This window comes from Hyperolius riggenbachi, chromosome 3, assembly GCF_040937935.1.
Source record: "Hyperolius riggenbachi isolate aHypRig1 chromosome 3, aHypRig1.pri, whole genome shotgun sequence".
Classification (NCBI taxonomy): Eukaryota; Metazoa; Chordata; class Amphibia; order Anura; family Hyperoliidae; genus Hyperolius; species Hyperolius riggenbachi.
Window position 1 is genome coordinate 302347460 of NC_090648.1, and position 22120 is coordinate 302369579.

Consider the following 22120-nt stretch of genomic DNA (forward strand, 5'->3'; position numbering starts at 1 on the left):
TTAAACTATACTAGAACTTCTCCAGTGAAGATGAAATATTTAAAGGGCAACTGAAGTGTGAGGGATAGAGAGGCTGCCATATTTATTTCCTTGTAATCAATGCACATTGCACGATTCTCCTGCTGATCTTCTGCCTCTAATACATTCAGCCATAGACCCTGAACAAGCATGCAGCAGATCAGGTGTTCCTGACATTGTTGTCAGATCTGACAAGATTAGCCACATGCTTGTTTCAGGTGTGATTCAGACAGTGCTTCAGCCAAATAGATCAGCTAGATGCCAGGCAACTGGTATTGTTTAAAGGGAAAGAACTATGGCAGCCTCCATATATTTCTCACTTCAGTTGTCCTTTAACACTACTTATCCCATCTGTGAAACCTGCAGACTTTGTTTGATTTTATGCATACAGGGCTGCCTAATATTCACTATGGTCCCTCTGGTGGCAAATATGTGTATTGCACGTTACACATCAAGTTCTTTTTGCTTCAATCTGTTTTAGGACTTTGAATCATTGTTATTCATTTAAAAATATCTGTCAGCAAGGATAAATGCAATGATGTTGAGACTTCAGGTGAGTATCTGTGACTGTAACAGCTAGATCAGAAGAACAGGCTTTCTTAAATGCAAGGTTTATTGTTACATTTGGTATCAAGTACCAAAGTCCATTAATACAGATGTACAGGTGTGTGTCACGATCTGGAAGAAAAAAAAAATGTGGTACATATTACACTCTTAGGACAGGAGACACTTACATTATGTTTTCTTTCTCCCAGATCTTGGTATCTGTGTTGCAACACAAATGCATTATTAGGGTGAACGTTTCAATTGAGTCAATTGGGGGATGCCCCATGCAGTACACATATGGGGCTTATTTATTAAAACTGGCAGCAGGAAATAAAAAACCTTGGGCAAATATGGAGCAGTTTCCCAGAGCCACCAGTTTATGGGTGTTAGCTGAAATGATGATTCTGATTGGTTGCTTTGGACAAATACACGCTTTTGATTTTATTGTCACCTGTATTGATAATAAATTATTACTTATTGTATTTATAAGTGTTATATAGCGTTTCTTGAAAGCCCTGAGAGAACATCCGTTCAGATTGTATTTAAAAGAGGGTAATTCTGTAAACGCTTACATATTTCACATACCTGACTGACAAAGTATTGCAGGTGTGCGGTGCAAGAGGAAAACAAAAAAATGAGTTTAGGGGTCTGGATGGAAGGCTGGTAAGATTAAACGAGTGACAATGAGAACGATTTCATGGGTTTTGTGGTAGATTGCACTTGGATGTCACTGTAGCGATAACTACAACACAAAGTGCAGCTGGTCTGGTGTGAATCCTACTTAGTTAGTGCCTCTTTGTAACATCCAGGTACCAGCACCAGTTAAGCAAAGTACATTGTACGCAGGGTGTCCTGGTGGACCTGGACTGCCTTAGCAAGTGCTTGGTGGTCTCTCCCGTTGCTCTGACCAGAAGTGTGGCTGCCTTCCGCACTGTCGTGCTCCTTATCCACAAGGTGATACCGGGCTCTGAAAGCCACCAAGTGTGCGTAGTAGGCAGGGGCAGGGATAGATACAGATCGAGTGCAGCGAACGTACGTGTGGCAGAGCTGATAAGTGAGGATCTGCAGCTCGTCCGAAGAGAACCTGTTATCGTCCCAAAGTACATGATAATGCGACGGCCTGCTCATTCCCTGAATTCCGGCATGGGAACAAAGATAAAAATCAAACTCCGTTGGGTGGGTGATTTTTGTGTCCACCGTGGTTCCGGCTGGGATATTTCCACTCTTTCCAACTCTCTCATTTCTGTCTGTGCAAAAGAGTCGAGTGTGATGTCTTTTCTGTACAACTATAAAAGTTATTCCGGGCTGGAATCCTTTTCCAGTTTCATGCAAGCCTCCCTTATGGCAAGTAGTTCATGATGCAGCACATGCTGGAACTGTCCTTCAGAAACTCCATCCCTGTAGAAGATGATCCGCGTGGGCTTGAAGCGCGTGGACTTGTAGAACTGGATGAGCAGTTCACGCACCATGGCGGCCAAGTCTTGGATGATCTCCTGTCGGTGTTGTTGCACTCGTACGGTGGCACAGTATCGGTTGGGGTGTGCGTCCATGCTACCTACAACCGCAGCGATTGATGGCTTTTTTCCATCCCCAGCTGGGGGGTGAGTGACGTCAGCTCCGAGGAATATTACTGGCTGCTGAAACACTGGTGGTGTGCCCTGAGAGAGCAGGATGTTATTAACTCCTCCCAATTTGACGTTGATCTTCAAGCACAGGTTGGACAGTCACAGTGTCTGTGGTGTGGTCCTCTGCACGTTTTTCATCTGCACACACTGTGTTGCCATGCCCAGCACGGTGTCTCCAACACGTTTTACCTCAGCATACACAGGGGTCTTCCCCGGAAGAATGAACACAATCAATTGCAGACCAGTAAAGGCGTTTTTTAGGTGCCTGAACATGGGCTCTACACTGTCTGCTCCCTGGGCATACTTGCAAAAACACGGCTGCCCCTGGATAGGCATACCTGCATCACGAGAGATCTTACGCAACTGTTCAGTGAATGTTTTGAGGTGCAGCTCGGTGCACTGGCGCTGTGGAGCGAAGCAGGCTATGGCCCACACTTTGATCTCAATGCCAGTGTGGAACTGCTTGTTCCTCATATCCCAGACTCCTTGCACTGGAGTTGCGATGGCCTTATTCGTATATCCAACGTTTCTCTGCCAGCTTCTCTCCCCCCCTTGCTCCTAATCCCTTCCCTCAACTGCTACGCCTTTCTGTGCGAAACTGGGGTTAGTCCTGCCTCCGTATAGGATAGAAGGAGGTTGAAGGACTCTTCCGGTTACTTCCGTCATGTCATCTTTCACTGTGATGGAAAACTCTCGTACGTACGAATCAGTATTAAAGCTTGCACTGCGCATCAGTTTACTGATCTCTTCCTGTCGGTCAGGAGCGGAATGGGCGGTAGCTCGGATCATGGTGGAGGTTTGATTGTCCGTCAGTTTCTTTATGCACCTTTGTCCGGCTACTATATTGCAAACCTCAAGAGGAAGGTATGTATGTTTCTGTTCCTGGCCAACCTGCAAACATGGCAGATGGGGGTAACGAAGTATCAGCTTGTGCCTATCCTTGAAGTATTGGGCGACAGTACATTCCACCGTCTGTCCGTTCTCTTGCTGGAGGGGAAATCTGTTGGAATAGAATACAAATGTTTGACTATTTGCTGGTCGTCTGGTAACGTTGCACACTCTGTACTTCCTCTTCATTTGTCCACAGTGAGTAATTTCAACCTTTAGGCCTTTGATTTCTTTGGTAAATGTAACCCTTTAGGAATCTGTCAGAGGTTTTTGTTGATCTTCTATACTTTTAAAATCCAGAACTTCTCTCATGAACTCTATGACTGGTTGTGCTTTATAAAATGCTGTAGCAGACACATCTATGTTGAGCATCATCTTTCACAGTGAAGGTCTGACAGACTGGTGGAAGCCAAACCACACCTCTCTACCGCCGCCAAGGGGTTTGGCACATCCTTCGGATGCAGTAAAAAATGATCGACCCACAGGCGTGTACCTCATAGAGGGTAAATGTCGCGTCACAACGTCCAATGCTTGTATAGTTTCAAATGGAACGCTGTTAAGCCGCCCAGACAATGCATCGTGTAACGTCTGCAAACTCACGCAGGCCACCCACTTTATGGCAACCTTGAGGATCCTGTCTTTCCCTTCCCCAGGTAACGTCACCTCCAACTCCACAACTTTGTCTCTGTTGATAGGAAGCGGCATTGCACTGTAGAGGTTATTTCTGCCATCAAATACTGGTTTACGATCTCCAAAGATCTGGGCTTTGAAATGCTGGACCATGTGTTCCACAATTTCCCTGTTGACCCTCCTGGGGCATTTTTCTGGCTTTTTGTATTTATAAAGCGCCAACAAATTACGCAGTGCTGCACAATAGATAAATGGGTTAACATACAAGGTAGAACATACAGGAAACGCACAACAAAACAAGATCATGCAAATGATTTGATAACAGTACAGTGTCATAGGTCAAAATACAGACTGTTCTAGTCCACAAGAGGGGTGAAATTGCATAATCAAGCTGGAAACACTAAGGAGGAGGGCCCTGCCAGAGGCTTACAATCTAAAGGGTGGGGGTGGAGACAATAGGTGCATCTTTTCAGAGGGTGTCTAACAGACCATATTATGGTGCTGGTGTAGGGGGTATGTGAGCATGAAAAGGTGAGTCCTGAGAGCTTATTTGAAGGTATTAAAGGTGGGTGCGAGTCTGATGGCTGGTGGGAGCGAGTTCCAGAGAGTGGGGGCAGCCCTAGTGAAGTCCTGCAATCGTGCATGGGACTGAGATAATAGTGGTGTGACTAGGAACAGGTCATTGGAGGATCGGAGGGGGCGGGCTGGTATGTGCCTGTGGACCAAATCAAAGATGTAGGTTGGGCACTGTGCACTGATTTGAAGGCTAAAGCTGATGGAGAGCCAGTGTAGGACTTCAAAGAGCCGGGTCATAGAGGCACTGCATCAGCATTGAATTTACTATGTTCAGTTTGACTCTACACAAAAGGGAAAATCCTGGAACAAACCTGCAACTTCTTACTAGCCGCATAGTTTCATCAGTTCACATGGTAGTGAAGCAGCCTTTATAAAAGGTGAGCTGTGGTTGAAGAGAAGGAAAGGCAAAGGAGCTGGTGTGTGTTTGGCAAGCTATCCAGGGCCGGCGCTACCATAGAGGCAAAGGAGGCAGCTGCCCCAGGGCCCCAGAGCTTGTAGGGGCCCCCAGTAGCTACAAGAGGGAAAAAAATTTCAAATCGGCCTTATAGTTTTTGAGAAAATCGATTTTAAACTTTCAAAGGAAAAAAATACACATTTAACAACCTGCCGACTTTAATGGTTAATATCAAATCCACCTGAAATGCTAGAAACCCTACATTTGCAGGAGATCATTAGGAATAAGAGGAAAAAACAATTTTTCAAAAAGACCTTATAGTTTTTGAGAAAATCGATTTTAAAGTTTCGAAGGAAAAAAGTATACTTTTAAATGCGGTAAATGTCACTTTTAGTAGCAAACCGTAGTGTAATTTTACATGCATCAAACGAAAGCGCAATAAATTTCCTGACGGGGTTTCCAGGGGGTCTATACGCAGCCGCAGCGCTTTGGCCAGGGATCGCTGTACAGCCACAATATGGCTGCATGAAGATCCCTGGCATTTTTTCCTATTTTCCCAAATTTTTTTATGTTTAGAGTGTGGGAATTTAAAAAAAAAAAAAATGATGTGGGGTCCCCCCTCCTAAAACTTTTTAACCCCTTGTCCCCCATGCAGGCTGGGATAGCCAGAATGTGGAGCTCCGACCGATTGGGACTTCACACCCTGACTATACCAGCTGCAAAAAAGGTCCCCTAAATCCCTAAAGGTCCCCTAATGCCGATTTTTTTCCGGGGTATATGTGGGGGGGGGGGGGGCCAGGTTTATTTTGCCCTGGGGCCCCATTGTTGCTTAAACCGGCCCTGAGGCTATCAATAGACCACAATGTGATTACTGTTGTTATACAGCATTGGGAAGGGTGGTGGTGGGTGTGGGGGGGTTAATAAGTGTTGCGCCTCATGCTAGTTGATTGGCTATTAGTATCCAACTGGCAAGTACTTCAGCTAGCACTTTGATGTAATGCTAGCCAACCAGCTAGTATTTTGACTACTACTTGGGCGTGGGGGTTAATGTTAGGCACTAGAGGGTGGTTAGTGTTAGGCATTGAGAGGGAGTGTTTGAATAGTGGACCAGATAAGACGATGATAAAATATTGGTAATTTTATTTTTTTTAGCTTGAAAACGGAGCCCCATTCAACGGGTGGAGCTTTCATGCTCTACTAGCCAGAGATAGATTAAGAGGTAATGGGGCCCTAGACAAGGTAGTATATTTGGGGCCCCTTGTGGTCTTTTTGGTTTTGGTAAGCACAAGTGGAGAAGAGGTCAAAGAAGGTGGTTGGTGGGCCCCTTGATGCCCACCAGGCCCCAAGCACCTGCCCAGGTGAATCATTTTGCTCTGGCTCTAGCTGATGATCCAGATTAAAGGGAAATTCCACTTTTATTGAAACAGCAGAGTCCATTCAATTCAGCCATGTGTTATGCTAGGATTTACAGAAAACAAACCCCCTTGCTTACTTTCTGCCAGTCAATAGACTTGTGCATAGGTTAAAAATCACTAATGTCCTCCTGCTTTTTTCCTGCTTGGTGCAGCTAATTACTTGGGGATTTGACTGCACTCCACAGTACAATTGCAATGGCTGCAGATAAGCTTGATTTGTCTGTCAGTTGTGTAAGAATTCTACATGAAGCACACCTATGTTTGTGATTATTTCATAATGAAAGTGCTATTATGCTTTAAATCTGAAATATGTACACTACATAAATGTCACTGTGCAGCCCTCTTCCACCAGGGACCAGACTCACTGCCGGCCACAGACACTGTTATTCTTTTATGTCTGTATTAGTTCAATGATGTATTGCGTAATTGAATAAACAATACCTATTTCACGATTGGAGCGCCATCCCTTCTGTTTCTCTTTCCCTCACTCCAAGATAGCCTGACAGCCGGGCTGGGAAGGCTGCTTGAGATTGTGATCCCCTCTAGCGCAAGATTGCACTTCTTCACGTTCTCCTGGTGGGAGGAGGAGGTGGTGGGTCGGTTTTTGTGATCAAACGGGGAGGGTGCAATGGCAGGGGTCGAAGGAGTGATTGCTATGCCCATGCTGTAATGCTTAAAATTGCTGCTATGATGCTCCACCGATATACCTGCCTGGCTGCCTCTATTTTATACACTACAGGGTTGATCCTCCCATTTCATTTGCAGCCTCCCTTTCATGTGCAGCTTTCTTGTGCAGTAGCTCCCCTCTTCCATATGTTGCTCCTTATTTACGGCATAATCTTTAATTTACTGCATCTCCTCTTTCATGTCCAGCTTCCCACTGACAGCAGCCGCCCAAGACTCTGGCCTTTGTGGCTTTTCCAGAAATCTGCTCCTGCAAGTGATAATTAAAAAAAAATAGACTGGCTGATGCCTGGCATCCTTCTGATCTTGCACGCATTAGCAGTATCTGAATCACGCCTGAAACAAGTATGCAATAAATCCAGTCAAACTTCAGTCAAACATCTGATCTGGATGCTTGTTCAGGGTCTATGGCTAAAAGTATTAGCCAAGCAATTTGCATTGTTTAAAAGGAAATAAATGTCAACCTTTATATCCCTTTCAATTCAGGTGGCCTTTAACCACTTGCCGACCGCGCACTCATACCGCGCGTCGGCAAAGTGGCAGCTGCAGGACCAGCGACGCAGTATTGCGTCGCCAGCTGCAGGCTGATTAATCAGGAAGCAGCCGCTCGTGCGAGCGGCTGCTTCCTGTCAATTCACGGCGGGGGGCTCCGTGAATAGCCTGCGGGCCGCCGATGGCGGCTCGCAGGCTAAATGTAAACACAAGCGGAAATAATCCGCTTTGTTTACATTTGTACGGCGCTGCTGCGCAGCAGCGCCGTAAGGCAGATCGGCGATCCCCGGCCAATCAGCGGCCGGGAATCGCCGCCATGTGACAGGGGACGTCCCGTCACTGGCTGCACAGGACGGATAGCGTCCTGTGCAGCCCGGATCTCCAAGGGGGGGCCAGGTAGGAGAGGGAGGAGGAGGATTTTGCCGCGGAGGGGGGCTTTGAGGTGCCCCCCCCGCAACACCCGGCAGGCAGGAGCGATCAGACCCCCCCAGCACATCATCCCCCTAGTGGGGAAAAAAGGGGGGCGATCTGGTCGCTCTGCCTGCACGATGATCTGTGCTGGGGGCTGCAGAGCCCACCCAGCACAGATCAGCTACAACAGCGCTGGTCCTTAAGGGGGGGTAAAGGGTGGGTCCTCAAGTGGTTAAAGGACAGGAAAATGTATTTTAAAGGGACACTTAAGTCAAACAAAAAAATGAGTTTTACCACCTAGGGCTTCCAATAGCCCCCTGCAGCTGTCCGGTGCCCTCGCCGTCTCCCTCCGATCCTCCTGGCCCCGCCGGCAGCCACTTCCTGTGATTCTTCGCGTTCTCCATTAGCACCCTCTATGCTGCCTTATGGACCCCTCACTTCCATCCAGCTACCGTCCTATCTCCTTACTCCCTTTTGCATCTAAACTCCTAGAGCGTTTAGTCCACCAACGCATGACCCATTACCTTGACTCCAACTCCCTATTTGATCCCCTACAATCAGGATTTCGGCCAGGCCACTCCACCGAGACTGCCCTCACCAAGGTCGTCAATGACCTCACGCTTGCCAAGGCCCGAAGGAAAATACACTATCCTTCTCCTCCTAGACCTCTCATCAGCATTCGACACTGTTGATCACTCCCTGCTACTCCAGTCACTGCAATCTGTGGGTATCCAAGACCGTGCCCTAGCATGGTTTTCCTCCTACCTCTCAAATCGCTCCTTCAAGACCTCCTTCAATGGTTCCTCCTCAACCTCCTTCCCACTTTCAGTTGGGGTCCCCCAAGGCTCTGTTCTTGGTCCCCTGCTGTTCTCCATTTACACCGCCTCCATCGGAAAACTCATCTCCTCTCTGGGTTTCAACTATCACCTATATGCAGATGACACCCAGATTTACCTCCATACCACTGACCTCTCCACCACCACCATGGAGAAGGTATCCTCTGGTCTCTCAGCTATTTCATCGTGGATGTCTGCCAGGTTCCTAAAATTAAACCTGGATAAGACTGAGCTCCTAATCTTCCCGCCCCGTGCTGCTTCACCCCCCACTGACCTCTATGTCACTGTCAATGGCACAATCATTCATCCAACCACACAAGCCCGCTGCCTGGGTGTCACCCTAGACTCGGCCCTCTCCTTCACCTCCCACATCCAAACCGTAGCTAGAGCCTGCTATTTCCACTTACGCAACATCTCCAAGATCCGGCCTTTCCTGACCCCAGACACTACCAAACTCCTTGTCCATGCCCTCATCATCTCCCGCCTGGACTACTGCAACTCCCTCTTGTCAGGCCTTCCTCAAAACCGCATCACCCCCCTAAAATCCATCATGAACGCAGCAGCCAGACTCATCTACTCCTCCCACCGCTCTGTCTCCACAACTCCCCTACGCAAATCCCTTCATTGGCTTCCAATTCACTTCAGAATCAGCTTCAAGATCCTATGTTTGGCATACAAATCCTTACACAAGTCCTGCCCAACCTACATCTCTGACCTGGTCAGCAAATATACACCTGGCCGCCCACTTCGCTCCTCCAACGACCTCCTCTTAACCACCCCACGCATCTCGCACTCCCATGCCAGACTGCAGGACTTCACTAGAGCTGCCCCTATCCTGTGGAACTCTCTCCCGCTGCCCATCAGGCTCGCTCCCACCTTCAACACCTTCAAAAAAGCACTCAAAACTCACTTCTTCATGGAGGCCTACATCAACTCAACACTACCCTAATCCTTTCTGCCAATAACTTCTTGATGCACCCCCTCCTTTTGTGTCACCAGCCCCTCCCTCTAGATTGTAAGCCTTTGGCAGGGCCCTCTTCCCTTGTGTATCATACTTGACTGTGTGCACTTTACCCAGAATTTGGAACTGGTAATTTTTTACCACTACCATTCCAGTTTATGATCTGGCATTGTACTATTATCTGCATTGTGTTGTGTATCTTATTGCTATTACCTGTATTGTTGTATCTATGGTCTGTTACCTGTATTGTTCTGTCAACCCTGTTATCATTGTCTGTAAGCCTATTTATTGTACAGCGCTGCGTAATATGTTGGCGCTATATAAATCTAATAAATAATAATAATAATAATATGATATATGCTATAGTAGCATAGATGGCGCTATTGTGGCCAGGAACGCAAAGAATCACTCGCGTCCCCAGCCTGTCAGCTCCTGTCACCGAAACAGGAAGTGGCTGCCGGCGGGGCTAGGAGGATCGGAGGGAGACGGCGAGGGCACCGGACAGCTGCAGGGGGCTATTGGAAGCCCCAGGTGAGTAAAACTTATTTTTTTTGTTTGACTTAAGTGTCCCTTTAAAGGCCAGGAAACTGGTATTGTTTAAAAGGAAATAAATATGGCAGCCTCTATATTCTATCACTTAAAGGAAACCAGAGCTGAAAAGTATAAACGCTTTATACATACCTGGGGCTTCCTCCAGCCCCATCACTCCCTTACTCAGATCACTCCCACGCCGTCGTCCTCCACTGTCTGCAGCTCCGATACCGAGTCCCATCACTTCTGCCAGTCGCAGCAAATCTGATGGAAGAATAGTGCGCTCTTTGCGTATCTCTCCAACAGCCACTGGAGAGATACGTAGAGGGCGCACTGCTCCTGTGTAGACTGGCCCTGACTGGCAGAAGTGACAGACCGCGGTACAGGTGTTGCAGAAGGCTGAGGACAGCGGCGTGGGAGTGATCCGTGTAAAGATGGGGCTGGAGGAAGCCCCAGGTGTGTACCGTGTTTCCCCAAAAATAAGACACTGTCTTATATTAATTTTTGCTCCAAAAGATGTGCTTATTTTCAGAGGATGTCTTATTTTTGAGGAAACACTGGTAGTTTTCCTATACAAATGTATAAACTGCATGCCATGCTGAAACACAAGCAGCATACACAGAGCTTGTGGTTTGCAGATATTGGCTCTTACTTTCAAGAAATTGATTCTGCTGCTCATGTGGGTAAGAGTCTATTTCTTGCAGGCAGATAACTCTGTCAGGCTCCCCAGAGCTATGATAGGATAAGCTGTGTGTCCTGGGAAGAGGTGAAGAGCTGCTGATGCTTATCACAACAGATCAGGAGGGCTGGCTCCAACAAAAACACAAATTGCCTGACACATATACAGGACTGTAGAACTTACATTATACTGCTGCTCTCCTGTATCCAGGCTTTGTATTGAGCGTGATCTACTGGGGTCATGTGGGCTGCTGCTAGGGCTTACATTTGGGGGAGGTCTTATATTTCAAGCATACTAGAAATTCCTGCTAGGGCTTATTCTTAGGGGATGTCTTACTTTAGGGGAAACACGGTATAAAACTTTTATATTTTTCAGCTCTGGTACACTTTAAGGAGACCTTTAAATTCTGTTTGCAACATGAAGGTAAATAATCAGCTTTAATACAAGATTATTAGAAAAATTATTATTATTAGAAAATTTAGCAAACATTCTCCTGAGAGCAGCATGCTTAATGTTATAAAACACGTCCTTTATATATGGTATGCCAGTTATATTGCATTTTTATTTTACTATCTGTAACTGTAGCTTGCAGAATAGCTGTAGCCTCAAGTGCAAGATGAACTTTAAAGAGGAAAAAATAAAATTAGGAAGGATGACCATAGCCCCTAAAGCATTGTGAAACAACTTTCATATCATTTTTTATTTTTGTGTGGCTTATCCTCTTTATAACATCAAGCTGAGTTATCTCTAGAGAAAAAAGCATGCTTTACATCTAAAGCTCAGGGTGACTTTGTTTTTTAAGGTTATTACATTTTAATCTCAAAAATCAAACAACAAAAATCTACTTGGGGGGAAAGAAGGCATTTCGATTTTTTAAAAGTGGTGATCCAGTTTTGAAAGGCTGGTCACAGGGGTTCAGTGAGGGCTGGGACATAATACATCTAATAAACACCTGCATAAATACATTCATTGGGGGTTGTTTGTAAACATTGCTAAAGGTGCAAGGCCCTTTTATTTACCAAGTAACATCACAGTGGGGTCATTTGTAAAGGTGTGACATTTCCCTGTTTATTAATTTTACTTGCATTATTATTTATATTATTATTGATAGTGTTCATTGAAATGGAAATGCTGGTGCTTATTTTTTTTTCAGGATGCTGTGGTTCACACCAAACCCTGCTTATACATTATCTAGTCTATACTGGTAGATATGAAAGGCGTTACAGCAGACCTAAAGATAGCCATACTCGGGTCAATAACAACAAATGAACCCTCACTTCTGAATTAGAAATCAATTATGTGGCAGTAATTGATACACCATCCTGGGGTCAAACAGATTTCAGAAAATGATTTGAACTGCTGCCATTGTTAGTATTGCACTACTGGATGAAGTACAATGCTTTGCAGCTTCTGAACCGTTGCCCCCCCCCCCCCCCCCTCCCTTTCCCCAGCCCACTTTTGATTGGTAAACTGTCTACAATTGATTGCCAGTATGTTGGCTGAACATGATGGAGTTAATAAATTACCTGCAGATTTGATCTTTGTGCTCATACTTTTATATGATACTTTATTAAATGACATTATATTTTTTGTAGGTGATGATATAAGCGCTGAACCAGACAAACAGCTGCCAGAGGTCCCCACTCCACAGTTGATAAACAGCACAGAATATGTATATGCCTCGGCGCTTGGGCTGTGTAAACCTCCACTGTGGTGCCTGCAGTCACCCAGTGCTCACAAAATAGAGTGATGTGGCCACCACCAAGGTACAAGAACCACAGTCAGGCTATATTTAATTGCACAGACAGGTACACTTTAATAAAACCACATAAGATACATTAAATTAAAACAACAACTCACATTAAGGGTCCATGCACACTGTTGCATGAAATTGCATATAAGGTATTGCACTAACACCAAGGTAAAGTTCACCTTAAAACTACTGCCACTATTGGCATATCAGTAAAGATTGCCCGCTCTCCTCTTCCGACCAAGGTTTCAGCCTTTCGCCATCGTCAGGCCTGATATGCGATTCTCAGGTCGAGAATTATTTCTGCAAAACAGATTGGGTTTATGTAGCTTTCACGGTGTACAATTTTTTTTTTTTTAAAGTAGCTTTCACTATTATCTTTTAGAGCTGTGAACAAATGATGAACAAGATGCATGATTTTCATTTCCATAGCATAGACAGGACAATCCTTTTACTGTCTACAGTATGCACTAAAAATGTTAATCCTTAGGGCACTTTCACGCTGGCACGGTGCGCTGCGGCAAATTGCCGCACTGCTACCACAGCCTAATGAAAGTCTCTGGGGAATTTCATACTTTCCATGTTGCGGTACGCTGCGCCGGAAGTGCCCGATCCAATGCTAGCATAACTACATTACTGTGCGGCTCCTGCAGTGACCTGCGGCAATCTGCATCGGCCCGGAAGTCATGTCAGTATACAGAGACGCAGAGTTCTTTAAACACGTTGGTGTTGAGACGTCGGGACTTGCATCTGCCGAAGCGTATTTTTACAATACGCTCCCGTACACTTCTGCATACCTGAAGCAGGAAGTGATCGTCAAGTGCATGTCGATTCCTGCTTGTCTGAATGCCATACAGGGAACACCATGTAATAACGTGGTGTACCCTGAAGGCCTGTTTTTGGCAGTGCGATGCGCTAATGCCGATTTACAGTGTGAAACCAGCCTAACAGAGTTGCTATAGTCTGACCAAACACTGGTAATTATATAAAGGCAAGTTGGTGAACATAGTTTAAAATTGTTTGAACTAGTCAATTTAATTTATTCAGTAAAACTTTAAAAGAGTTACTGCCTTTGAAAAGGTACAGTATGTTCACATATATACAGTACTGAAGGTAATAAGTATAAGGCAGTGTCTTAAGAGATGCAGTTTAATATGACTAGTGACTAAACATCAAACGGTGACTTTGCAAATCAAATGTAGCACACCCTCTTGGAAGCTGCCCTGTCCTTTCCCAGGTTCCAACCGCTGGTGTCTTCCTTTTTCCCATGCTCCTAATATATGCATTTTCCTGTGCCTCTATCTGTGTCATTCATCACACAGTCCTGCTGAGACATGATATGGACTCCAAGCTGCAAACAGAATTATTAATTGTACTGCAGTCATGGTGGATAACTGGGTGGATCAGTAAACCCAAGCTATCAGTGCAGATCTTCGCATGAAGCCATAAACCTTTATAGTAGTAGAGTTCTTAGGACAGTTACATAGTAAGCATAATACACTATAGCATAGTCCCCAACAGTCCCGATTTGATCGGGACTGTACCGATTTGGGGGGCCCCTCCCGCCATCCCGCGCTGCCCCCCTTCTGTCCCGGCCGCTGGGCAGAGAGAAGGAAAAAAATTGATCGAGGCACCAGCCCCGGGGATCTGCATGCGGGATGGATTGCCGCCGCTATTTATTTCTCCCTCCCTCCCTCCCTCCCTCCTAATGTGTCCCCCAGTGTCCCCGGCTTCCCCCCGCACAGTAATTATGGGCAGCGGAGCGGGCAGTGAGTCTTACCACTGCCTCTCCGCTGCGTACCGGGATCTCCTCTGATCTTCCTTCCTGCTTCCTGTGACGTCACAGGAAGCGAGAAGATCAGAGGAGATCCCGGTACGCAGCGGAGAGGCAGTGGTAAGACTCACTGCCCGCTCCGCTGCCCATATTACTGTGCGGGGGGAAGGGGACACTGGGGGACATATTAGGAGGGAGGGAGAAGGATAATGATGGCGGCGGCGGCCATCCATGCCGCATACCGGGCGGGCTGGTGCCTCGATCGGCTTTTTTTCCCCCTCTCTCTGCCTGGCCACCCCCTCCTCCTCCTCACCACCACCACCCCGGCACCCTCCCATTTGGGAGTAATTTAATAACAAAATTATTTAAAAAAAAAAAAACTTTTTTTCCCCTGGGGTGGGCGTGACTGGGGGGTTGGGGGCGTAGCCAGGGGTGTGGCCTAATTGTCCCGTTTTGGGACATTGAAATGTTGGGAGGTATGCTATAGTATGCAGCATCTGAACATGGCTATCTTGGTGCCAGAGGTCTCCTGATCTCCCCAGTGTCCGTCCATATATTTCTCAATCTGATCATAGCCAGGGGAAAAACACTTCAACAGGTAGAACCTGTTCTGTAACTTTTCTGAGTTAAAATAAGCCCCTTCGCTCTTTCTGTAGCCCATCCACAATTAAGTTGTGAACACAGGCTAGATGAAACTTGGTTGAGGCGGCCACTAATGACTCTGACAAGCATGTAGCGCATGTACAGCGGCCCCTGATGCTTTAGCCAGAATGATTTGGCTGAGCGATGGACATTGTTCCTCCTACAATAGGGCTTAACTTTTTTTAAAGATACTCACATGACATCATTTTCATTGCCCTGTATCTGATTTGGGCACTTAAGGTAGCCATACATCTAGCGATGTATGGGTAGTTTCAACCAAGATACAAATCTCTCTCTATTCGAATCTGATAAAAGACAGATCTGTCAGCTGCCCATACACCACAGGCCGATTCCCAATCAATTTCATGGTGAAATCAATCACAAAATTGGCCCTTGCCGCTGTGCCCCCCTAATGTCATTGCCCCCGTGCCAGTGTCAATGTATACATTACCTCTCTGCGACCTCTGCTTGTATCCCACAGGCTTCCAGATCAGCCTTCCTTTTGCACTGACATTAGGGTGGCACATCGGCGTTGCGGCGGATGGCTTCATTGATCATCGGGAAATCGAATGCCGTTCCCGCTGGTGTGCATTCGACCAACCAACTTCGGCCCGACATCTTGCAGCATGCGCTATTGACAATGAGACCAATTTCCGTCCAGAAATTGGTCGCTTTGTTGGTCGGCATGCACTTGGTGGCACTGATTTTCATCCAATTCAATTATAATAATCGAATTGGATGGTCGAACGCCAGCCAAGTTGCCTGATGTATCGCCACCTTAAGCTAATATATTGTAGCTGAGTGATGCCACTCAGCAGCACTTAACAATGACACTGAAATAAAACACCTGGGGCTTGATTCACAAAGCGGTGCTAACTGTTAGCACGCCTGTGAAAACCCCCTTAGCACGTCTAAACGAGCTTTTCACGCACAAAACTTTATGCGCGCAAAACGTTATGTGCGCAAAACTTTACGCGCGCACTGCACAGAGCGCAGGGCGCTCCGCGCGAAGTGCCCATTAAAGTCTATGGGACTTAGTGCGCGGTACTTAGCGCGCGATCTGATTCAGAAATTCGGTGCTAACCTACTTAGCATCCTGGTTAGCACGTCTAAAGACTTTAGACATGGTAAGTAGTTTAGCACCGATTTGTGAATCAAGCCCCTGGTATCAAAAGTAACATAGCCACTAATTTGAAATAGGTGCCTAAATTAACAGGTGAGCTATTATTATTCTTGATTTACAAAGCGCCAACATATACCATGGTGCAGTACAAAGTAAGAAAAACAAACAAGGGGTACATAATGATATACATCAAATATGGACACTGATACAAAATACAGAATTGGTAACTACAACGACAAATTAAACATGATGAATAAAATGTATAACAGAATGCAAGCTACAAAATGAATAACAAATCTCAAGACACAAAAGGATGAGAGAGTCCTGCCCTTGTGAGCTTACAATCTATTCACCTGCTTCACATGCACACTCCATATAGATAGTGTCCTGACTACAATTTGAACTTAAAGGACAACGGAAGCAAGAGGGGTATGGAGGCTGTCATATTTATTTCCTTTTAAACAATACCAGTTGCCTGGCAGCCCTGCTGATCTATTTGGCTGCAGTAGTGTCTGAATAACACCAGAAACAAGCATGCAGCTAATCTTGTCAGATATGACAATTATGTCAGAAACACCTGATCTGCTGCATGCTTGTTCAGGGTCTATGGCTAAAAGTATTAGAGGCAAAGGATCAGCAGGATGCCAGGTAACTGGCATTGCTTAAAGGGAGTCTGAAGCGATATTGAACAACAAAAAAACAAACACAGATACTTACCTAAGGAGGAGGAAGGCTCTGGGTTCTATAAAGTCTTCCCATTCCTCTCCTTGTCCCGTCGTTCCTGCGTTGGCTCCCTCATTAGTCTCTGGTCAGAGACTGCTCTCATCCGGGCTTCGGAAGTGTTCTCATCTGGGCTTCGGGAAAGTGTTCGGGAGCACTTGGGCTCCCGAGGATGGGCCCCTCCATACTGTGCATACGTGAGCACCCTCTCTGGTGCACTGGCGCATGCACAGTACAGAGCCGCCCGTCTTCTGAAGCCTCCCGTGGCGAGAGATGAAAATGGAAGAGCCTGTAGGGGTACGAGAGGCTGAGGAGAGGAACGGAAAGGCTCTAGAGTACCCAGAGACTTCACTCTCCTAGGTAAGTATCTGTTTTTTATTTAACGTTTGCTTCAGATTCACTTTAAAAGGAAATAAATATGGCAGCTTCCATATACCTCTTGCTTCACTTGTCCTTTAAGACTTTAGAGCTGCAAATTGCAAGCAGAAAAAAAAGAAGAAAAAAAAGAAAGAAAACAAAACAAAATAAATGTTTTTCATTTCCTTGTTTCATTTTCTAGTGCCAGTAAGCAGCTCCTAATCTTTTCTTTGCTGTGTCTTTCATAAATGATGCCCATCGTATTTTGGATAATAAACAACGAGAACTGCAGCTTTTTATATTTAACATCAAGTCCTGTGATTTCATTAGGAAAATAAATAATGCAAAATATTTTTGAGCTGTGGCAAAAATCTATTATGGTTGTGTGCACATAAACAGTACTGAACAGCAGCTGTTGCTTTATATATGGTGCGTGCCAGTTCCATTGAGAACAGTTTTGCTTTCACTCAGTAGCACAGTAAGACCGATATTCTCAGCATACAGCTATTTGTGATGGTGCTAGTCCAGCAAACAATGTCACTGCCATAAAACATTCCGTAAATGGTTCTATAGTTATTTCTGCTGTGTAGTGTGGTGAGAGTGGATATGACAAGCAATGGTAGATATTCATTACTGACTTAACTATTTGCATAAGCAACATTTCCACTTATTTCAAGTCTGAGAGTGAAATTATTAAAGAAGAACTCCGAGATGAGTTAAATTAACAGAACCTAAAGGCTAGGACAATCTAAATCCCCAGTGCTTGCTATAGGTTGTTGTTTCTGCTTTCTAGTACACCCCATAGTAGGCCTTCCGAAGCTTGTCAAGGAGTGCCCTTGTTTGTGGTGTCTCCAATAGTGTATCTTAGCTTTCATGTATCCCCTATTGCAATGTTCCGTGACTCTGTGCTCAAAGTCCACTAACAGTGCATGTTTTGCACATCATTTCAGGTGTAGAAATTCATGTCTCAGCAGTGCTGGTTAAATACCTCTGTTTATTTCCACAAACCATGTACTGTTGATGAGCCAGCTTTTTATGACTCCGTTAGTATTGTATGGAAGAAGATATGGGGAACACCTATGACTGTTTAGACCGATGTTGGACTACACTGGGGGGTTGGAATAGATGTGACGCCCTACTCCGACTCCCCACCTCACTCTCAGAGACTGATCTTGTGCCAGATAGTTGGGCAGTGGAAAGGCTTTGTGGGTGTAGCCACACCCCTTTCCACTCACATAAGCCAGCTCATGCGCCATTAAGGGAACCTAAACTATGAAGGATAAGGATGTTTCCTTTTAAACGATACCAGTTGCCTTGCAGTCCAGCTGATCTCTTTGGCTGTAGTAGTGGCTGAATCACAGACCTGAAACAAACAAGCACCTGATCTGCATGCTTGTTCAGGGGCTGTGGCTGAAAGTATTAGAGACACAGGATCAGCAGGAGAGTCCGGCAACTGGTATTATTTTAAAAGGAAAAATCCATATCCTTCTCAGTTTAGGTTCCCTTTAAAGAACTGGTACATGGTGAGAAGGACCAGGTGGGCATTGCTGTGGCTGACCAGGAAGTTCAAGGTAAGAGCACACAGTGCTGGGACAGATTTCCACAGGCACATTTTTCAACATAACTACTGTAAGGAGATGGGTAAGGCCATATAAAATACAGCCTTAATATTAGCAAACACTTTGTCAGGTATGACAGAAGGTTTTGAGTTTTTTGAAACTCTGTGGAAAAGAGAGATTTTATAAATCATTTTAAAGGACATCCAGGGTGAACATAAATTGATGAGATAAAGAATTGTATCTATCCTCCTTTTTCTAAACATCACTTGTTTAGATATCCCTGTTTTATTTTATATTTAAATCTAGTTTTTACATTTTTACTGTTTCATTGTCTCTGCCTAATGACACACTATTGAACCTTGTTATCTCTTTCCTGCTCTCAGAAGCCATATACAGCCAGGAAAGTGTTTTATGTCTGTAATTCCTCATCAGTGAGGGTTATGCTATAGTCCGACCCATTCCCGACCCGGACAGAAACTGTCACTTGCATACCTGATGTTTAACTCTTTCGGCAGAGTAAGGAAACAAAGGAACACAGCATAGTCATTTGTGTGCTTGGCACTATACATACACATGTCTATCTCATCATGTCACATGTCACCTCGGTTGTCCTTTAACACAACAAAAATGTTCTGTTAAGCAAATAACACATTTTCCTTTTGTAGCTGGTTTTAAATGACTGGGACCTTATACCTGGTCCAGAGTTCTCCTTGGAAACAAAGCTGGAGTGATGATGGAAGTGCAAGAGCTGCATCAGTAAATTATAACTTGTCAGAATATAGTTGTGCCGCTAGGTTGAAACATCTGCGACCTGTACACTGAATATTACCCACAATACCCTAAACCTTCTGCTGGTCTAAATAGTCCTGCTCAGGATCCCATATGTGTGGGCTAGTGGAAGAGTTGCAATGGAGTGATCACTAAAACATCAATAATTGCCGGTGATGTGGAGTGATATGTGCTTCAGCTGCATCAACAGGCATGTCACTATATTCTGGCCTGGTGGAGGGATCGTAAGTGTGACTGCTGTGTTTTTATGTTCATTTGTACCCACTGACACCAGGGCTGACCATGTATCTGCTTGTATAATTATGGTCATAGTTAATCGAGGAGAAGGAGCTCCAAATGTATGCTGGGCAGGTCCACTGACTTTACACCACTACAAGGTTCATGTACTGTACATCTGGCTCTGCCAATGACCCATCATGAATAAGCTCACTTTTCAGCTATGTACACTGCACATTCCTCCTTTCTTGATGCCCAGGGTGCCCCAGATTTCCCATGATCTCAGCCATGCCCATGCTCAAAAAAGATTTTTTTTTTCATTATTATTTTCAACCTGGATTGTAGGGACCGTCACAACAGTGTTGTTGTTAGCCAGAGGAAAATAAGGCTTTAGTTGGTTGAAGAAGTGGATAAAAGGTAACACTTTTTGCATATTTGGAGTGACAGTCAAATCCTTTCAGAAGTGGCAATTTGGGGAAGGAAGAATAAGGAGGAATAATGATAATGATTAACAATTGTGACATGATTTGGGACAAGTCTCAGCTGAGGACGTCCTTTGATATACTAAGTACAGCAAACTGCCACAAACTGCTGAGCGTGCGTCACTTAACTACCTAAACCAAGAGATATATTTTATAAACAGACTTTGTTGTTGACAAAATAAACCTCTTGGAGCCATGCTTAACTGCTATTTTAATTGCTGTAAACACTTTAAACATGTTAAGGAGAATAGTATTCCTGAAAAATAAAAATCGCACATTATAAAAGGAGTTTTCTAATTTTTTTTCCTTCTTTTTTATTTGTTGTTATTCTTTTACAGAAAATAGAAAACAAAGTTTATCCCAGCAGAGTTTGTTTACAATAACTTTAATAAAATACGCAATATGTTTTATTAACTAAAAGAATTGAGTATTTGTTGAATCCCAGTTCTATATTTTCTGTAATATATATTAACAGTTTTGTGTTATACAGGGTTGAAATAATAAATTATATTAAAAAAAAAATGAAAAACCTTGGAACAATTTAAAAATTGATTTTGCAACACATGCAGAGAGCTAGAGAAATAAAGCAATGTCTTACTGTGCTTTAAAAGCTTTCATTTGTGTTTATGTAACCTCAGTTAAATATAAAAACTGAGGTCATATATAAAAAAAGGAATTACATTATTTTTCATAATTTGTGATACTTGCAGAATGTTCATTATTTTTCTAATGTGAGGGACTACTCTATATAGAACAGCACACTATGGGGCACTATAAATGAATGAATGAGCCACCAAATGGGGTTATTACAGGCACTGATGAAGGGCACTCTCTATAATGTTAAAGTACACCTTAAGTGTGAGGGATACGGAGGCTGACATATTTATTTCCTTTTAACCATTACTGCCGCATGGACATGCTGCTGCAGCCACAGCCGCAGGGACGTAAGACTCACGTCCATGCAGTTTGTGGGGCTGTGCACGATCATGTGGGTGGAAGCCCACGTACGCAATGGTCCCGATGACAGGGGAGATTGGTGGCAGGGGACAGAAGTCCCCTTAGCCAATCGTGCTTGTCCGGCAAGATTGATCACTGTTTTTGTTCAAAAACAGTGCTCATTCTCAAATGGTCTGTAACACCTAACTGTTTATAATGCAAACCCGAGCCAAAGCTCAGGTTTAAAATGCACTGTAACCCTGAAGAAAGGAAAGCCTCAGGATCCTATTGAAGTATCCTTCGGTGATCCGCACTCCCCCTGTTGTTGAGCACGGCCCCCCTCCACCTTGGGGCAGCACAGCTCCTCTTCCGCATTCACGACTGTGCATTAGAAGCTCGAACTTCCCCCCCCCCCATCCGTGAATGTGCAGTAGCAGGGAGCCTGAAGTTTCGGGGCTTCCCATTAATGTTTAGCCAGGATATCTAACATTACAAGACAATTGCCCACAATGTGCCCTGGCTATTCTGGCGGCCTAGGCCACGGCCTACCGGGCCTTTGCTTAACCTTCCTGGCGGTAAGGCCGAGCTGAGCTTGGGCTATGCCGCGCAGGAGGATTTCTCAGGCCCTGCTGGGCCGATTTGCATCATTTTTTCTCTGCAACACGCAGCTAGCACTTTGCTAGCTGCGTGTGCATTCCGATTGCCGGCACTCCGCGCAAAATCGCTGCTGATCGCCGAGCCGCCTCCCCCCCCCCAGACCCCGTGCGCTGCCTGGCCAATCAATGCCAGGCAGTGCTGAGGGGTGGATCGGGCCTCCCTTAGACGTCACGACGTCCATGGCATCGGTGACGTCATCCCGCCCCGTCGCCATGGCGACGGGGGAAGTCCTTCAGGAAATCCCGTTCTTTGAACGGGATTTCTTGATCAAAGATCACCGGAGGCGATCGAAGCGGGCGGGGGGATGCCGCTGTACAAATATGCATCTCGGTTTCAAAACAAATATGCATCTTGGTTTCAAAACGCATGTGTAAGATTATCCAGCATTAAATGTTTTATAGTTCTCTGATAACATTGCCTTACATTGCC

At 45.1% G+C, this 22120-nt stretch overlaps 1 long non-coding RNA gene and 1 pseudogene across 1 annotated transcript in view; both read right to left on the reverse strand.

Moving 5' to 3' along the window:
- LOC137563740 (uncharacterized) overlaps nt 1-22120 on the reverse strand; it is a 76647-nt gene that overhangs the window by 20999 nt on the left and 33528 nt on the right. Inside the window, exon 2 of the long non-coding RNA XR_011030423.1 lies at nt 12619-12739. This is a non-coding gene — a long non-coding RNA (uncharacterized lncRNA). The remainder of the gene's footprint in view (nt 1-12618; nt 12740-22120) is intronic.
- Nucleotides 1116-3875, reverse strand: LOC137561446 (protein argonaute-2-like; annotated as a pseudogene).